We start from the raw sequence: 14,145 nt of genomic DNA on the forward strand, positions 1-14,145 counted from the left end.
AATAAAAGTAGCTTCAAAAGTAAGGGGAAAAAATATTGCTTAAAACAGCAAAATTATGATTTTTTTATGTTGTCAAAAAGTGTTTCCCATACATGCCAGGTATTTTCATATTTTTGTATTGCTAAGTTTTGATATGCAATACATTTTTCAACCTTGTATTTGTTGTATAGATAGAACAATAATTCCACAAATTTGGCAATTCGTTTTTTTTTTCAAACAAGAAAAAATATATTCCTTTGTATATAGGATAAGGAAATTTACAATTCTGTCAACAAATATAGAATATTTACCAGGGAACTCCCCAATCAACAAATATAGAACACTGACCAGGGAACTTCCTAATGAAGAAATATAGTGCATTTACCAGGAAATTCCCCAATCAACAAATATAGAACACTGACCAGGGAAATCCCCAATCAACAAATATAAAACACTTACCTGGGAACTCCCTAATCAACAAATGTAGAATATTTACCAAGGAACTCCCCAATCAACAGATATAGAACACTTACCAGGGAACTTCCCAATCAACACATATAGAACACTTACCAGGGAACTCCCCAATCAACAAATATAGAACACTTACCAGGGAACTCCCCAATCAACAAATATAGGACACTTACTATGGAACTTCCCAATCAACAGATATAGAACACTTACCAGGGAACTCCCTAATCAAAAAATATAGAACACTTACCAGGGAACTCCCCAATCAACAGATATAGAACACTTACCAGGGAACTCCCCAATCAACACATATAGAACACTTACCAGGGAACTCCCCAAACAACAAATATAGAACACTGACCAGGGAACTCCCCAATCAACACATATAGAACACTTACCAGGGAACTTCCCAATCAACAGATATAGAACACTGACCAGGGAACTTCCCAATCAACAAATATAGAAAACTTACCAGGGAACTCCCCAATCAACAAATATAGAACACTGACCAGGGAACTTCCCAATCAACAAATATAGAACACTTACCTGGGAACTCCCCAAACAACAAATATAGAACACTTACCAGGGAACTCCCCAATCAACAAATATAGAACACTTACCAGGGAACTCCCCAATCAACAAATATAGAACACTTACCAGGGAACTCCCCAATCAACAGATTACCCACCAGAGACATTGACAATTAACATGTATACTACACCCACGCTACACTTTGATTGATGTCATTGATTGACTGATTGATTGTATATTGTTTAACATCCCACTCGAGAATATTTCACTCATATGGAGATGTTGCTACACTATGAATGAGGACAATGAATATAAATCTTTTTCTGAGGGTTTGTAATATGTGAGAGTTTTTTCTACATTAGACAATGTCAATTGATGTTCATTCTTAGAAAACATGTTGAACTTGGATTTTTAACTTGAAAACCAATGGAAACAAGAGGCCCAGGGGCCTAGAATCGCTCTTCTGATAAATTGTACAACCCCACCATTTCTATTCTTAGGCTCTTAGTATTCTAAATCTTTAGTTAAATCCTAAGAATTCAAAAAAAGTAGGTCAATGTGACCTACTTTTTGGTTTACACATTTTGAGAACCCAAGAAATATCAACTGACAAAGTTTGATGATTTTAAGCCAATTAGTATCTGAATATTGAAATATAGCTGTCAAATTCCAATCGTAGGTCATGGTGACCTACTTTTTGGTCAGAGAACTCCGAACATGCAATACCCATCAACTGACAAAGTTTGATGACTGTAGGTCAAATAGTATCTGAAATATATAAATATAGCCATCCAATTCCAAAAGTAGGTCAAGGTGACCTACTTTTTGGTCAACACCCTTTGAACATGCAAGACGCATCAACTGACAAAGTTTGATGACTGTAGGTCAAATAGTATCTGAAATATATAAATATAGGTGTCCAATTCCAAAAGTAGGTCAAGTTGACCTACTTTTTGGTCGAAACCCTTCGAACATGCAAGACCCATCAACTGACAAAGTTTGATGACTGTAGGTCAAATAGTATCTGAAATATATAAATATAGCCGTCAAATTCCAAAAGTAGGTCAAGGTGACCTACTTTTTGGTCGACACACTCCGTTGACTCAAGATGCATCAACTGTCAAAGTTTGATGATTGTAGGTCAATTAGTGACTGAAATATATAAATATAACTGTCAAATGCCAAAAGTAGGTCACAGTGACCTACTTTTTGGTCGATACACTCCGAAGACTCAAGATGCATCAACTGACAAAGTTTGATGATTGTAGGTCAAATAGTGTCTGAAATATAGTAATTTAGCTGTCAAATACCAAAAGTAGGTCACGGTGACCTACTTTTTGGTCGACACAAACCGAAGACTGAAGACGCATCAACTGACAAAGTTTGATGATCCTAGGTTTTACAGTGCCCAAAATATGCATCTAAAATTGAAAATGTGAAATTTGAATATTTGCAAAATTCAAAAAGTAGGTCACTGTGACCTACTTTTTTATAAATATGTTTCAAGGCCTCAAGATGCATCAACTTACAAGATTTGATGATTCTAAACCTCTCGGTATTTGAAATAACAACTTAAAATATATCTATAAATGATAAGCCATAAAATTCAGAAAGTAGGTCACGGTGACCTATTTTTCAGTTGACGCATTTCAAGGTCCCATGATCCACCAACTGACAAGTTTTGATGATCATAGGCTTCAAAGTGTCCAAGATATGCATCAAAATTAATTTTAAAATAAATACCTGCAAAATTCAAAAAGTAGGTCACCGTGACCTACTTTTGAGACAACTTGACACAAGGTCCTAAGATGCATCAACTGTCAAAATTTGATGATCCTAGTCCTTATAATGACTAAAATATCTAAGATTTAAGGAATTTAAAATTTTTTTTAATTTAGGTCAACTTTGAAGTGACCTTGAGACCACGCCCTTTGCCCCAGGGTAATGCCTTGAACAATTTTTAATCTACAACATATCCTCATCCTTATGTGTAAGTTTGGTGATAATCTGCCCTGTGGTTCTTGAGAAGAAGATTTTTTAGCAACCACTACTTTTGTTTGTATTTTCCTGATTATCTCCCCTTGTTAAAGGGTCACATCCCTCTATTTAGTATGTATGAAAGCCCTTGGGCCAATGATACCCTGTAACAAATTTGAAAAAAATTGGCCAAGGGGTTCTTGAGTTATAGCCCTTTTTCTAAAAAGTTTACGCACACCGCACAAATGGCCATAGCATTAGCTCTTTGAGCCTTTGGCTCAGAAGAGCTAATAATCTTATAGTGATAGCTATTTAGGAAAAAGATACCCAAGTTAATAGATCAGGCACAAATTGTACAAAGGTTAGTTAACTTTAAATGGCAGTTAACTTGGCATCAACTTGAACATTCATATAGCATTAACTTGAAGTTAACTGTCAATTAAACTGAACTAACTTTTGTGCAACTGGCCCCAGACAATTGCTATATACATAGAAAATAGCCCCAAAACCTCTGACCTGAAAATAAATTGGGGTCATCTCCTAGCCATGACCTACCTGCCTAAGAAGTTTGAAGACCATCAAACAATGGGTTTTCTAGCTACTGGTCAGACAATAACTGGTCTATGACGTCAGCTGACCCAATAATCAATAGTGGTCACTCACTAGTTATTCTTAGTTTGATAAATAATGGTCAAAGGGTTCTCTAGTTATCAGGAAGACAGCAATTTGTTATATGAATGTTAGAAAAAACCTGTGACCTTGACCTTTTCAATCAAAAAATCAAACACTTAACCTCTCAGCACTGGATTCAATACATCGATCCCCTTTACATAAAAATGGCAGTAAATAGACTAGTTGAAATTAGTCCCAAGTTTCTGGAGAATGCTTAACAACATTGACACCAACAAAACTAATAGACACCAACAACACATGTTAGTTTCTACCATGGTAGGACAGGGATCTACCCAGAATATTAAATACAGATAACAGACAGACACCAGTGTTACATGTTACTTTCCCTCCCAGTAGCATGGGACTCTCCGAACATTAAATGCCTAAATGTCTGGTTCCGGGCCATAACTTGTTTCAGCCTGCACAAGTTTCGTTGTGGCCGTAATATTCTTTACGGTCATTAATGCATCTATAGTTATAAATTGTTTTTCCTCGAGAGGGCAATATAAAGTTCATATCTGTAGAAAATGTGATATCTGGCACATTTTAATTACCGAGTTGTTTGATAACAATGTGTATTTCAAATTATGTGATTGTTTTTCATCCAGTATAGATTTCTGTCATACACATCTGTGAAAGTTTACATCCTACATTCCTGCAGAGCTGATGTAATCAAGTAAATATGATCAGGGCCTTGGTCACTTACTGTACCTAATTTGAAAAAAAATTAAGCACCTAAAAAGAAATCTTCTAAGCGAGTTTAATTCGGAACAAGTTTGATGCACTAAACATTGTTGTATAAATAATGTTTGAAAAATGCCTGGAAAATTTGGTCCAGCTCCAAGCTTATTAAAACCTTTTATAAATCCCACACAGCCAACATCATTCTTACACATTATCGCTACTCACTAATGAGGTAATGTTGGAATCCAAGTTTACAATAGAACCCGGAACTAAAGTAGACAAATAATAATTTCCTAGAGAGATATTTATAGCCTGATTTTTTATTTCTTTCTCTTGCATATTGAGCAATTCAAAACAGAACATGTTGGATTGCAGCAGCCCCATGGTAGCTGAATGGTCAGGATGTACAATAATTTATACCTACTGCAATAAACAAAATATCTACACAAATACACAGATCAGTGGGCAAGACCAAAAGCTGGTCAGACACACCAACTTCCAGTAAAAACAAACAGTAATGTCCAACACCAGTCATCCATTGACCATTAAATGAAACACAGACCACTCCATAAGTCACATCTGATGGCCTTCAGTGTAAACGGACTTCCACTAACATGGTTCCCTTGTGACCTGGCTTCCAATAAAAGACCATACAAAAATTTACATATATTGGAATTTATACCACAATGCTGGAAATAAATCTGAGACAGAAAATCTCTGATTGTCATTTATCCTGAAAGGCTATTCCTGATACAAAGAAGTTCTGTCTTCTTAATTTGATACACACCATCAGATGATCAGAAAATTATCAAGACTCTGCAAAAATGATTTCATATGACAAACATTCAGCATGCCAGACCCCTTGCCTGGGTCAAATATCTCGATCTTGTGTACTTATTTTTATGAAACTCAATTTCTCTTAACATTTTCCAGACAAAATTCTTTTTTTCTCTTTCAATCATTCTGTATCTTCACCTAAGAACCTGCATCATATAAATTGGTGATATTTTATTTTCTTAAGCTTAATTACCCACACTTCAAAAGCCCCTGCACTGATCGTGCATGGTTTGATAACAAAAAGCCAAGTATCAAATGTGACAAGTTTTGAGTTATGTTCATTCTCAGGCTTGTTAGAAAGAATTTTACTTAAAACCTGATCCTGGAATCTGTAAACTCACAAACAACAGAAGTTTTAAATGATAGACCTAAAATGAAAATACTGCCTTATCACCAAAAAAAAAAATGATTTATCACAAAAACCATTATAAAAGTCATGCTACTTATGTATTTTAAAAATCTTAAACTTTCATTAATTCTCAAGAAAAGAAAACACTTGCTAAGGGGCAAATGTTGACCAGTATCATAAGTTCAACCTGAACAAGAGACTCATAGGCTACAACACTCACCCGCACAGCCTTGCTCTAAATTACTCCTATAAATTTGGAATACTTACTGTGGTCCAACAAACATTTGAATCTACATCCAGCCAAATTACCACAGAATAGGTCAAGGCTGTGTTCAAAAAAGTCAGGACACACTACAATGTAAATCACATAAATTTTTATTTGCGAGACCATTATTTACACCTAATTTTGAGACTATAGCCATTCATGAAACTTTTGCTCTTGCAAAAAACTCTTACACATAGAAGATTTTCACGGTAGGCAATAAACAATAATTTGCAAAAGTTATGTCTCATCAATAAATACATTGTATCCACGCAAAAATAAGGTCAAAGTGAAAATTTAGTTCTCGTTAAAAAACACTTCCACATAGAAGACTTATTGGTAAGCAATAAATAACAATATACAAAAGAACTCAATCAAGAGTATCTTTCAGTATGCATCCCATTTCTTATGTAATTCTTAATATCAGATCTACTTACACATGAGAAATACTCACAAGATTTGTGAACACCAGAAAGCTAGGGCACAACAAATTACAATGAACATTTCAAAATAAGACATTCTAAGTCCCATAACCTCATAACAACAAAACCAATAAATCTGAAAATTAAAAGGGGGCTTCCGCTTTCTAATTTAAAGCCCCTTACACATAGTCATGGATGAGATGCCGGATCATCCTGGATCGTCAATCTGTGATGTTCCATTACAATCCGTTATCACCTTGTACAAACCGTATATGCATCCGGCATTGTCCAGGACCATCCGGCGTGGTCAAGCCAATCCAGGAAAAAAATTAAACATGTTTAATTTTTTCCCCCGGATCGTCCCGGAAGAAAATCCTCTAAATTGATCAGTGTAGGTTCAGTGTACCTCCATGTATCAACCGAGAAGTCTGTGTAGCCACCGAAGTAACCGTTTAAAGTCCGGAGTACCCAATGAATGAAACTTTTCTGCTGAAGAACATGGATGTCTACAGTTTGTACACGGATTAATTATTCCCGGAAACTACACGGACAGCCACGATAAACCCAGGAGAGAAAGACCGTGATAATCAGTGGACATCCGCATATCTTCGTGAAAGAACCTTGGCAGGACCGGCAGAAATCATGATTTTCTGTATGCTCCATGGTCACGCCAGCACTGACTGGGATTTTTTCCAGGGACACACAGGTAGCTACCGTGCCCATCCATAAGGAAGCCGGTGTTTCCATGTCTGCATCATGATAAGACCATGTTGACACTGGCATTACGACATTGCAGAACCCAAAGATGCCGGATAACCCCGGATGACTAGAATTTTTTCTCCGGCATCGACCGGCTCCTGATCAGTAAATGTGTAAAAGAGGCTTAAGCATTACTTTTAAATTTCTCTCAAGTTACTGTGTGCCATAAAAAGTGATGTTTCTTAACTCTAACAATAAATCTGAAAATCAAAAGGGGTCTTCCTCTGCCTAATACAAGTATCAAATTTATGAAAATCATCCCGAGGAAACTGAAACCTCTGTCATAGAAAGTTCTGATGAAAAAACAGATGGACAGACAGACAGACAGAGTGATTACTATAGGGCACCTGCCACATGGCGGAGCCCTAACTATGCTTTCCACTTCTTGCAAGACTTTACATCTCATAATACTTCAGAATAGGAAAAGTCTTAAACAATTGTATATAAGCAAAGTAACCTTTCAGCACCACAAACTCTAATTAAAAGTGCACCAACATCAATGATAATCAGTGCCAATCTACATCCTTAGCGGAAGATAATTTTTAGGATTTAAAAACTTTGGTATTTAACGTTTCATACTTTTATCATATCTGCCTTTAGCAATTTTAGTGAGTTTTTAATATGTCAAGAGATATCCCACAATTTCCAGGTGTTTCAGAATCGCTGGCATTTTATAAAGATGCTAGAAAAAAAACGTAGGAGGGCTTCATAATCTGGTGACCTTCAGGACATGTAAAGGATATCACTCCTGAGAAAAGTTTTCTACCGGCTGGTGCTATTTAAAGTGCTTCATGATATGTTTCCTTTTATGTTTCTTATGCAGCAGAACCCCGAGATCGAAACTTAACATATCCCACACAAAATGGAAATGTGTATTAAAATTACATTTCAAATGCGTACTTTAATGACCATCATTTATAAAGTGCCTGGTGTAGAGAGGGTGCTAGTGGGTGGGAGAGACAGGGGGGACTGTCATACAAGATCATAGCAATCCCAGGTCTCACTATTGTATGATCTTACTTATGGGACTAATTCTTGGGGAATTTGATCAACTATTGCCAAATGTCATGCATGTCACACCTATTTCTCTGGTTATTACAGAGCTCTCTGTAATAACTCCCGATTATGGCCAACATCTGGTAACAATCTGGACCATGTCATCCTAGTCTGCTCAGTGCTTGAGAAGAAATAACTACCCAAAATAAACAGAGAAGTCACCTGCAAGCATTAAATCAGATGATAATTAAAATCAAAATAATATCACTAACTCCATTAAAGTCAAACTCGGATCAAAGACGGAAAGTTTCCTCAGAACAGTAATGAATGTAACGAGTGGCTGACAGGATACTGGCTCCTTCATAGGATTCCGCGATCCCAGCCAGAACTGGCTCCTTCTGACTGTTACGTTTTTAATTATTACATCATTACATCCACAATAACATTGTTGCCTTGCGCTTCCCCAGATGAAGAATCCTGCAGTTTTACAGCAGTTTGAATCAACCTGGGAATCTCCTAAGTTTTCCCTAATAAATTGTTTCCAACATAATAGAATTTAGGTTTTATTGAATTACATCAGTATAAAGATCAGTGTTAGGGCTTCTACTGGATAAATCATTTGTGTGTTTTTAGCAGCTCAGTGTGTACTAATCAAGATTCCTCCAAAGTTACACTAGGTATTACATAACCAGCCCTGGAACTGCAACAGTTCCAAAATCAATGTATCACCTAGACAACAAAGAATGATATCTGGACATAAGCACCGACTTAATGTTTGATTTAAGCTTCAAGGAACCGACTGATTTTCCCCAGTCACTGAATTGAGACAAATTTGCAGCCATAGAAGATGATTCTATGTCACGAACGGCTAACGTCAGTTTGGCCTCTACCCGCACACTCAGGAATAGTAGGATACAAACGTTGTTAGGACAGAAATTTGAGATTCCTGTCATGCGCAACGCATGATTTAGTTCTTAAAAGCAGATTAACTACATCCTGTACATCACCAGGAATGATGAAATTGACAATCTACCATAAATGTCCGATAAATCCTGTAATATCAGATATCTTTAAGACTTTATTCCACGTTTTTGTAGTTTTATTATGTACGTATATTAGTCATAAACAACATAAAGCGTGTCAAATTCAAAGGAGCTTTTTCCATTATTTGCACAGAACGCAAGATACATTTTATGTTTTCTCTGAAGTTAATGATCTAGTTGCACACAAAATGAAATGAACAGAGAGAGACATTTGCCATGGCCCGCAGCACTGAGCAGCCATATATTCAGTTTTCAGCATTGCTCATTTTTGGTATGAATTAGAACTTTATGGGGATTCTCATCAGAATAGATGAGGGCTTAATAGATAGATGAAGCATGGTCAAAAGACTGGCCAGCTCCGATGCTAATCAATGAGGGCACTGCAAGGAGTGTGGAGACTGGCCATCAGCAGCTCTTCATTATAGTCCGTAAGGAAAAATTGTCTTCAGGCGGCATGTGTCGAATTCTGGAATTCAATTAGAACCTGCTTTGTGCTGGACCTGGTCTAACTATGGCTGTCAATAGGAAAATGATCAATGAATTCAAAGGGCTAAGAGGGTAGAGCAAGCCCATATCAAAAGTGATGGTATTTTCGTAATAGATTAATGATTAATTAAATTCCCTGCCGATGGAAAGTATGATCGATGATTTTGGCATTTCTGAGACAGCTCAGCGACAAGTCAAGGATCAGACCAGACGATGAAAAATCAAACTGGGAAAAAAAGCAGAATAATATAAAGGTCAAACTAATGGAGTCATCTCTCACAAGACACGTTACCATAATATTAAAACCCGTTCATTAATTCTCAGTACGCTGTAACAGCATATTCCCTCTCCATCAGCAGAGTGGTTTACTGTAAATTGGCTTACACCAGGAAAAAAATCTGTACTCTCTTTAAAAAAGTATGATTGTTTTTCAAATAACAGAACTTCATTGATTTTGACTAAATACATAAACCAGATATAGAGAAGTGTCAGAGAATGCTTCTCCTCTGGATCCAAGTGTACATTAGAGTGCCAACATTTGCACTTCAAATTGGCACAGTGTGGCAGCTCTGTGAGTTTCAGGTCTCCACATCTCCAAATAAAAGACATGAAATTCGTATGATACTGCACCAGTTATTTATACCACACATAATTCAATATAAAAATATTGTAGATATCTCGCCATTTAGTCGACATTTTGTCTACATCTTACATCACTGAAAAACACTGAGGCGGAAAAACGGTCAAAGAGTTCACATCAGATGGAGGAAGTCGCTTCCCGAAATTGCTTCATAAAAAAAAACAATACAATTTTTATTAAGTCCTGAAGTTTTATCATGTTTTTACACTAAATCTTTAATGATGCTGAACAAGAAAGAATTCAATGCTGATGTCAGAGTACAAGAAAACAAGTCATGGTGTTGAGAATAGAGAGCATCTTCAACATCATACATAGGGTGCAATACACTTTTCATTGCCAACAAACGAAATTCTACCCAGGCGAAATTTCCTGGTGATTTTCTGGATGCATTGAACTTCGAAGTGGGTGAACATGCTTCTTAAGTAATATCTGGCATTATCTGAAGGTCTTCAAATTTTCATGACTCAGTCTTCCCTGTTCTAGAAATCAAGGCTTGTGCAGCTCCAGACAGCCCAACTGCAAATTTAACTAGACAGTTGATTTTTAGCTTAATGAATATTAATGAAACAGTGAAAACTTTTGATGACAAATTCAACTTGTCAATACCAAGACATTAAAGGGGCTCTTCTCATCAAAATTCAAATTCAATTCAGATTTTACTGATCAAATACTTTTGATCTGTTTAAAAGTAGGTTGATCGATCACAATAATTTTTTTAATTTATATGTTAATGATTTATGATAGTACGTAAGACAATGTAAAAGAACAATTATTTCTGTATTGTTGCTTTTTCAAGCCTTCAATGGTGTGAATATGTGGCTAAGTCTATCTTATAGATGTGGGTTTTTATTAACTTTATTTACGAAGGATTGTTACTATACTACGAAATCTTAATTTTCATAACTTACATCAAAGTACCTGATAAACTACTCATCCAAAATTAAGTGTCTATTTCATTCTCCATAACATTTTAATTACCCATATTTAACTTCTTCATATATTATACATTTAAAGTATTATCTACATTTTAAATGTCAAGAGATTTAATACATATAACATCTCTACCAAATCTGGTAAAATGTAAATGGACAGTCTCCACAAAGGTTTCAAAACAAATTTGAACAAACAACCAGATGGACAAAGTGAAACCTACATAACCCTACCCTCCACCCCCTATAAAGGTATAAAAAGGATTTAGGAACATGTTTTCAGTTTTTCAGAAAATTAACATGCTTATTTAATTTTTTGATTATTCAGTTCTTGTTGGTACATTTCAGATATTAATTCAAAAATATTTCAAGTGGCATAAAAATCAGAGTTCAGAGCACAATGCAGGCACATGCTTTCTATATCAAACCAATTATGGCAGAAGTTCCACAACTATTTGATTTAACGATCAAATTTCAAAGTAGTTCATCAGAAACTAAGAGGGCTTAACTAACTGCTTTAACATAATTCAGCACACATGCACATTTGTGATTGAGTAGTATTTTTTTTAAAAAAGAATATGTATGAGATTCGTACCACAGACTTTCACCTACATGTCTGCTATAAAAGTATATTCATTATTGAATCTACCTCGAAGGTTTAACTAAAATGACATGGATATTTAAAGCACATCATATACCGGCTTGTAATATAGATGTCCATAACGATATTGCAATAGCATATTATGCATGATACAAAATACATTTACCACTTTACAATATATACATGGATACATTTTATTATAATAAATGGATATGATACATTCAGGGGATACGTTGCTTGGGTTGAATCTGCCTAATGATTGGGGTCTTTTCCTGGGAGTGCAACCTCAGGATTTTATCCAGCTTTTAGATGTTACAACCCATTTCACATTCAAATGGAATTTTTAAGAATGCAGATGTGACCTTTCAGACAAGAGGGGTGGAGTGGAGGCATTTTCAGATTATAATATCTCAAAACAAATTTATAAATTGATTGATTACAGATTATTGTCTATATTGTAAGACTTGATAATTATAGAAAATGACTTACATGTAGCATACTATATCAAAAAAATGTAGAAGGAGAGATATTCGTTTGTTATTAAAGGTGGAAAGGTACCCTATACCAGTAATAAAAGAACCTCAATAAGTGACATAGATGCATAAAAATTAACTTGTATGCTTAAGTCACATATACCCCTCATACACAGTGTGTAGAAATTAATACAGACTATAAAATCAAATAATCTCCATTATGAGTCTTTCTATATCATGTAAGGCCATCATTAAAAATATTTTTGTTTGATGTACTCCAACCCACATTTTTCAAGGTGGGTCGGTAGGTAGTTTTTTGGGGTTTTTTTTTTTTTGGAACATCATGAAAAGTTCTTTTAAAATAAGGAGAATTTTCTATTTTTCAAGGGAACCAAAAAAAAAAATAATAATAATAATTTCAAACTGCTGAAAAAAAGGATTGGGTAGGAGCAAATTTGATGGGTCGGTCGGAGTACATCAAACAAATCAATTTTTATTTTTGGCCCAATAATTAGCTCTCCTAACACTTTTTTTCAAAATGGAAAAAAAAAAAGAATTGTAATATTTCTACATTATTCCCTCATTAATTTATCATTTGATAAATATACATTACAATATGAAGGTTAAATCTTTTTGTTACTACACATTGTACATCATGTGACTAAATGTTTTGTACTTTTTTTTTTTCACTGTATATTGCACTAAAAAAAACAATCAAATCGTAGTTGTCCAATATTTATGAAATACTTTTTATCAAATGCAGAATTAATACACATTTTCATATTTTGAATTTTTCTTTCTTTCGACTAGCACATGAAAGTCCAAAATAAAATTTCTTCTCATAAAAGTGCAAAGGATTAATATTGTAATTTAACTCCTCCAAATATAAATTTTATGTTATGCTAGAGTTTATATCTTAATTTCTCAATGACTGCTAAGACTAAATGTGTCTTAGCTGCAATAATGTAGTCCTCTCTGACCCCCCCCCCCGTGTCCAACTTTAAAACAAGAGGTACTGTGAGCAATGCTCACTAAGAATACCCCCCGCTTACCCCAATCTCCCAAAGGGTGTTGGTAATAGGTAAAACTTCAGTATTATGATCCAAAAGGTATCTAGGAACACAGCATCTCCATGCGATGAAAAAAGTCATTAAAGAATTTAAATGGAAACCATATTGCTACTTCGATGTCCAGTGTGCATGACCTTTGACCTTTTGACCCCAAAATTGATAGGGAACATCTTCATCCCATGGGTAGTCCATATGTATGATATGGTGACTGTAGGTGGAAAGGATAACGCTTTAGAGCCCGGAAACCATATTGCTACTTCAATGTCCAGTGCGTTTGACCTTTGACCTTTTGACCCCAAAATCGATAGGGAACATCTTCATCCCATGGGTAGTCCATATGCATGATACGGGGACTGTAGGTGGAAAGGATAACCCTTTAGAGCCCGGAAACCATATTACTACTTCGATGTCCAGTGCGCTTAACCTTTGACCTTTTGACCCCAAAATCGATAGGGAACATCTTCATCCCATGCGTAGTCCATATGTATGATATGGTGACTGTAGGTGGAAAGGATAACGCTTTAGAGCCCGGAAACCATATTACTACTTCGATGTCCAGTGCGCTTGACCTTTGACCTTTTGACCCCAAAATCGATAGGGAACATCTTCATCCCATGGGTAGTCCATATATATGATATGGTGACGGTAGGTGGAAAGGATAATGCTTTAGAGTCCGGAAACCATTGCGTCTACAGACGGACGGACGGACGGACAACCCGATTCCAGTATACCCCCCCCCCCACAACTTGTTGCGGGGGGTATAAAAATGGAGAGGGCTACATTATTGCAGCTAGATGTGTCTGAGCTTCCACTAAAGGGCCATAACTGCCAACAATTATCTGACTAGACCCATACAAGTACTTGACCTGCATGTTCTCATGATATACCTATCACAAATTTCAATTCAAAATATTCATGTATGACTGAGATCATGAGCAGAAACTGTGAATTGTTGGAAATTTTTTGA

At 35.8% G+C, this 14,145-nt stretch overlaps 1 protein-coding gene across 4 annotated transcripts in view; it reads right to left on the minus strand.

The window, feature by feature from the left end:
* The window catches only part of LOC125682468 (discoidin domain-containing receptor 2-like), a 95,415-nt gene that overhangs the window by 71,592 nt on the left and 9,678 nt on the right, over positions 1-14,145 (minus strand). For 2 of the 4 annotated variants that reach the window (XM_048923072.2, XM_056155404.1), the window contains exon 2: positions 5,765-5,848. The gene's annotated coding sequence lies outside the window, so the exon portion shown is untranslated. Of the gene's footprint in view, positions 1-5,764; positions 5,849-14,145 lie in introns of those variants that run through there. The other 2 variants (XM_056155405.1, XM_048923073.2) reach the window with 2 other exon arrangements.

Source organism: Ostrea edulis, chromosome 2 (assembly GCF_947568905.1).
Source record: "Ostrea edulis chromosome 2, xbOstEdul1.1, whole genome shotgun sequence".
Taxonomy (NCBI): domain Eukaryota; kingdom Metazoa; phylum Mollusca; class Bivalvia; order Ostreida; family Ostreidae; genus Ostrea; species Ostrea edulis.